The sequence below is a fragment of the Poeciliopsis prolifica genome, unplaced genomic scaffold (genome assembly GCF_027474105.1).
Source record: "Poeciliopsis prolifica strain line A6 unplaced genomic scaffold, Auburn_PproV2 SCAFFOLD213, whole genome shotgun sequence".
Taxonomy (NCBI): domain Eukaryota; kingdom Metazoa; phylum Chordata; class Actinopteri; order Cyprinodontiformes; family Poeciliidae; genus Poeciliopsis; species Poeciliopsis prolifica.
This window is the reverse complement of record NW_026562588.1, coordinates 110,126-117,010: the sequence shown is the minus strand read 5'-3', so window position 1 is coordinate 117,010 and position 6,885 is coordinate 110,126. Positions and strand designations below refer to the sequence as shown.

At 35.7% G+C, this 6,885-nt stretch overlaps 1 pseudogene; it reads right to left on the bottom strand.

Annotated features, from left to right (window-relative positions):
• Positions 1 to 3,385: 3,385 nt before the first annotated feature.
• The window catches only part of LOC129356969 (rho guanine nucleotide exchange factor TIAM1-like), a 53,804-nt pseudogene continuing 50,304 nt past the window's right edge, over positions 3,386 to 6,885 (bottom strand).

Below are 6,885 nucleotides of genomic sequence, written 5' to 3'. Positions count from 1 at the left end.
TTAGGAAAATTTAATTTACTTATAAAAAATGACCAAATGAATACAAATTGGAATCCCCTCAGAATGTTTTCAGTTGAAAACAAATCATTAGTTTAGATATTGAAACAAATCTAATCAGGTAATGAAGCTGCCCATTATTGGTTTGAACTATTTATTCTAGAAATTACATGATTGATCTATGTGGATGAAAGTTAACCAGTTTTATTGTGATTCTTTACTCCCTTTGCTCTTTGCTACAGTTGCTATCTGACAGAGGTTTTTATGTAATCCCTATATTTCTATAGAGGTTGTTTTGTGAAGGGTGGCCATAAAGAAGGGAAAGAACAGAAAATGTACGTATGCATAATGTTGCTAAAGAGGTTGAATTCTATTGATTTTGATATAATCTTGATTTTCTTTAGGATCTCTATAACCAGCTCAATATATAGGTTCATGGTTTGAAAAGTGTATGACAAAAACCAGCTGATTTGATATATTCAGATTGAGGATCTTAGATTAATTTGAGGTCAGGACAAGCAGTGTGTGACAAACATTCAATGCCCCAATGAGAAACACCAACAACAATACAGATTTAGCTGTAAATAAACACATATTTATTTTAGTGTATATTCTTTTATTGGAATATTAATTTCTTTAATATTTATGTTTATGTACCCCACAGACCCAAACATTCATGTTGGGCTAGGTGGACTCTTTGAATTGCCCTTAGGAGTGAGTTTGAGTGTGAATTCCTGTCTGTGCCATTTGTCTCTGTGTTATTCTCTGATGAACTGGTGACCTGTCAGTGGCATTCAACCTCTCTTACCTAATAACTGTACATCTCTTACAAATATCTTTCCAGAAAAAAATTGTTTTGTTGAAATGTAACTTTTTTTAATTGTCAGAAAAAAAAACTAGTGCCTGTTTATTTTATTCAATACTTCGTAAGCACGGTGGCAAAAATATTTTGGTTATTAAATATACAATCTAGTGACGGTTCTAGGATGACAACATTTATACAAGCAAATAATCAAGCCCATTCAGAAAACAACCTCAAAACAAAGCAAAAAATGTTTGTACGACTTGGTTTGATTACATCACAAAGACAATAATCAAGATGTTATAAGAATCAGTAAAGAGAACACAGGTAAACACTTTAGGGTGACTTGATTATTTTATTAAAAAACACAAATAGAGAAAAAAATAAAAAATAGAAAAAAAGTCAGTTTTTGCTTTAAATAATGTCACTAGGTGCATGTTCGAGGAATCTGTTTTTAGAACAGATTTTATTGTGAACAAGTAAAATAGTAAACAAAACCTGCAATGACATTTTTCTGGAAGGGATCAATTTGTCTTATTTAGAATGTGTTATAAAGCAGTTGTAAATACCTTTAAAGGTACACACTTTTCATTCAGAATACACTTATGTTCATGTAATATTCTAACCTTTAATGAGCTTTCATTAGCTGTTAGCAGAACATTAGGAACACATTATTTTTTTATTGCTAAGCAGAAAAATGTCAAAACAGCAAATCGGTTTAGTGAGAAAATTTATTTTCACATAAAAATCCACAGTTTTAAGTACAAACAGTTTCAAAAGTACAAAGGTGGGAGTCAAAGGGCTTTTCACAGTTTGCCTCCAGGGCCTGGTGATTGTACCTCACAGTTGGAAAGTCTTTCCCGGATGTTATGAACCAGTGAGCCGTTAGCTGAGATATCGGCTTTATAAATCGATCAAGAACATAAAGTTTAAAATCACTTTAAAATTAAAATTTTAAACAATAGTTTAAAATCCACTTCCTTATTCCTATAAACCAGAGTAGCTCAGCCTCTATGTTCACAATTCGGTGTTAAGTGCTTGTACTTGTGTCCTGGACAGAAGTCTCACAATAAACACGTTGCTGTGATAATGAAATGGCACCACCTGGTGGAATGAAGAAGCATCACAACATTGTGAAGTGGATGCAGGCTGTGACAGGATGTTAAATGTAAAAAGTTGCTGGGATCTAATGAAGCAGGATAATTAAGTTGCAGCTCAGGACTAATAATATTCAAGTAAACAGGACTAGAGTGGTTGGGGTGTATTTTAAAGACATCAAACTTGAAGGGACTCCGATATCCAGTGTGGGGTCAAATGAACAAAACAAACAAAACAAAAAAAAAAAAAAAAAAAAAAAAAAACTACCAAAATAGATGAGAAGGGCACAGAAAAGAGTTTTGTCAAGTCCATTTCTGTCACCAAATACAACGTTTGTAACACTGAGCAGATAAATGTGTTGTAAACATTAAGTTACAGTAAAAGGCAATGTTAAATAAACATGAAAAATTTGCTATTCATAACCATTTTTAAAAAGTATTTAGGAGAAAAAGTGAGCATCAAAACTTTTTTGTACAACAGGTGATCAGCACTATTATTACTTCCAACTATACAGTGATGTGCAGCTGTTATTAAGTTAAAACTGTTTTTTTAAAAAAGCACAATAAAGCTAGTCAGACCTCACCATCTTTTATACAGCAGACATTTAGCTAAAATCCCCTGAAGAGAAAGAACACACAGCCCTTTAGGGGGTTAGGGTTGGTTCGGTTGTAAATACAAACAGCTTTTCGAGTCAGAAAAATATATAACACCCACATTACTGTGTTGAAAAATAGACGTTTTGGTCCATGAGTCACAATTTAGTGAGTATGTCTCTTCTGTGCAGTGTGTGTCATGAGACAGTAGCTGCCTACGTCTACATACGATGTGCTTTTCAGTGCATGAAGACATACACCACCTCATCTGCACATGCAATGCTTTCATCTTCAGATAAATGCCATCTGTTTGTGAAATGCCTGGGTACAGTGAGGGGTCTCTGTGAGGGATTTTACAGTCAGAAGTTCTGAATTAGAATCTGAGGAGCACAAGAGGAACCAGAGCATGTTGTAAGACAGTAGGATTGTCAACTGGGAGGAGTTAAAAAGAGTGGTTAGCATACACTTTCTTTAAAGCTTGTACCCGATTCACCCTAATTTTTTTGGAATCCTGATTTACAACTACTTGCAAAGCTTTTTATACCCCTTGAACAGTTATAATCATAGCTATGACCACACACTTCCATGTATTTCAATGGGATTTTCAGTGCCAGGAAAAAATGCAGAGTTTAATTATGAAGTGAAAGAAAAATGATTTATTCAATGAAAAATAAAATCTGCCATTTTTATTTAGGCCTTTTTAGAGGTGTGGAGCTAAATAGAGGGAGATGCTGGAACTGGAGATTTAACTAGGGCTGTCAGAGTAAAAAGGCCTAAACAAAAATGCCAACTTTTCAGATTTTCTAAACATGGAATCAACTACATTAACATCTATAAAGTACTGACTTATTTGGCTGAATATAAATGACCTTTTCACTTTTGGATTTTAAATTGTAATCAGGAAAACAATAAATCCTTTTGCTTCCCCTTAATAATGCAATTTTTTTGGAGTCATCCATCACAAAATCCCAATAAAATATAAAATTTTAAAAAATTCAAGGGGAATGAATGATGTACTGAGTGGAAGACACCTCTGTTTGCTCTTGTCTTCATTCTGTAGTCTCCCATCAAAAGACATCACTGTTGCACCCTTTATTAAAGTCGTCCCGTCGTATCCAGATCATGTCGTGGTTCTTGCTAGTGGCTCCCTCCACAGAACACTGCTGCTTCAAAGGAGTGACCTTTGAGGAAAGAGACAGACAGGCTGCAGGACGTAAAGGAGTCTGAATCATCCTTCTGTTTGTTCGATCCACTTTCACACCCTGCTCCATCTCGCTTCTTGACTCCATCTTTCTATTCAAGTTGACCTCTTTGCTGTGCAAACTTCAGTTCTCCCACTCCTGCCTCCAGGGAGTCTGGTTCGGCCGAAGAGGCTCGCACAGATTTACAGTATTCGTCATCGTCACTCAAGATGTCCGTCTCCTTTACCTGTCTGTCATCAATGTCTTCGCATTGGTCTTCGTAGCGCCTCAGGTTGAACTGCTCCTCCACCCAACGGTCTGTGTCCTCTGCCTGATGTTTGTGAGACGGATGAGGTTCGTGCTTGGAGGGAGGGGACTTTGAAGGGGAGCAGGATGACCGATAGGAGATGTTAGGAACATCAGTGCTGTTGTTGGTGCCGTGGAAAACCTGGTCAGCATCAATAGTAATGTGGTTCGTCAAGAGGCTTCGGCGACTCAGAGTTCGTGATGGGGCAGATGCTAAAGGCAGACATAAAAAGAAAAAAAGGGGGAGAAAAAAAAACATAATATTGTCTGTAAAGTATTGAAGGTTGTGTTAAGAATTTTATGCAAACTTACCTGCTCTGTTCATGGCAGGCCGGGCACCTTTGAGGGCACTCAGGCGTTTGCCACCAAAAGGGACATACTTCTGGTTGGGTGGCATAGATTTTGTCTTGAGAATATGTCGCCGTTGCTTCTCCCTAAGAATAGACTGGACTGCTTTCAAAAAGCCCTTTTTGCTCTCTGGAGAACTAGAATCATACAAGAAACACGTGAACTTGAAGTTATTTTTACTCACCTCCAATACATGTATTTAATACATTTTTTTTCTTTCAAAAAATACCTGCAGCACAGCTGAAAGATTTTTTCTGGTCTTCCTTCAGATTCAGACCTTGTGTGGACTAGTTCACATACTGTTGTGGCTTCAGAGCCTGGAAAGAAAAGATACAGGTTTATAATTTCAAGAGTCGCTCATTGAGGTTAGATATTTGCTTCAGATGCTGTGAAATGTCGAATAGGACTGTGAAAGCCTTGTTATTTATGATTTTTAATAAAAACATTACTTTTGGTTGGACTGCATCTTTGTTCTGGAATAGGCATGTTAAAAATTGCATTAATCAAAAAGCAGAAGTGTGGCAATTCACTTAAAACAACTCACTGCACAGTCATCAGGCCAAACACAAGCAAATTGCAGTGTATTATCCACAAAGAAACTGTGGATAATACAGTTTGATACAGTTAAACAAAATGACTTAACTGTAAACCTATAAATGAGAAAAGCTTGCATATTTGTCCACCACAAACTTCACACAAAACGTAAGGAAGTGTATGCTTAGTTAATGGTTCATTTGTTGTAGCAATGTTTTCTGGCAAGAAATCTACATTTTGAAAGCTTTTTTGCTTCCCCTTAAATAACGGCACATCGCTAAGGAAAATCCATTTCTGGGTTAAGCAGTGAAAATGACTATATAGGTTTCATCAGTGAAACTTGTCTAATGCTTTGTAAATGCATTAGACAACTCTGATAGACTCTGATAGAAGATGATGACTCAGCTTTTCAGAGCAGTTTATAAACTAAACAAACAACTTCTGAGACAATAAAACAGCCAGCCTGCAGTTTGACAACACCAGTTGGATCAGGATGAGCTGCAGGTCATAACAGACAAACATTTTTGAAAACATTTATCATTTGTAATTGGTATGCCATGAGAAAAGTTAAAAGTTGCCTTTAGGAATACAAGTTAGACCTACTTGCAGCGGACCGGACTTGCAGGGAGTCTGTTGCAATCATGTATCGGAAGCGGAAATGATCCCTGTCCTCGCTCACAGTCGCACGATGAGATCCCCCCTGAAAAATAAAACCCACGTGAAACATGACTGCAGTACATCAACATGACAGCAGGCGGCGTAAAAGTCCAAAAAACATAAACTGTAACAGCTACTGTCAGGTATCAGAATCAGTCAACAGCATTAGATATACACAAAGCAAACTCGTAGTTGTTAGAAGACCTTAAGAGCAATTTTATTTCAGAATGTATCAACAAACAGGCCCACCAGCAAACTTCAGAGCCACTGATCTTGCCTTTATGGCCTCCAGTTTTTTTTATTGCATTTTGCATTGATTCTGCAATTCTGCACTTTCCCAGTGAACCAACAACATATTAAAATTAAAGACTAAATAGGTTTTGCTTGACAAACTATTACCATACTGTATTTTATCTTAAATAAAATAGAAACTTGGAATAATGTGCAATATTAAGCAAACATTTCCCCCTTTTTGTCAATACAGTAATTGTAAAAGAGTGCTGAGGGTGAAACTGGTCAGACAAGTTTATTTCCTCTTTTTTCCTTAAGGAAATAACATATCCAAGCAATATTTGTACTGGGTTTTTTCCCTTACTTTAACTTTTTTTTGCCCTGTTGACAGTTTTGAGTTCTGATTAGTTTGCCACAACTTTTGAAGTGGACTTGAAAAGAAAAGTGCATAAATAAATGTAACATCAGTTAGTTTCTAGATATTAAAGCCCATTATTAAACTCTTGATATTATGGTATATACACAACATTTTGCATAACTTTATACATTTGTCAAGTCATTTTTTCTTAGTTGTAAATCATTTAAAAATCAATTGGTTGGTCATATTTTAGTTGCTGGTAGGACACTTTCTGTATTTCCAATTGTGAGGCATATTTTACATTTACATGGTATTTATAGCTGTATAGACAAAGCTTTAATTTCTTATTAAAAATACTTTCAGAAAATTTTAAGACTGCAAGTCACGGCTCCTTAAAAATTGATTCATTTAAAATCTCTCTGCTGCCCTCTCAGAACAAGAGGAATACAGTAATTTACTTAAAACAATGGGATGAAATTGATCATAAAAGTATAATCAATTTCCATCGAATGAGTTTGTCTTTTCAATCCAATTTTCAAATTAAAACCAATGCACAGAAAAATGTTAAGTGTACTTACAATTTTTTTCCGGTGTTTGGACGAGTTTTTGTAAACAAAAACAACAGCGGTTTTGAACACTGTAAAACAGGAACATAAATGAAGAATATGACATAAATCAAAGCACATTTCATTACCTGCTTTAGTTTAGTCAAAATACAACTTATAGGTTGCTAAGGAATACCTTTGGTGGCAGCTCAAGATTAAAATTACAATATTTAGT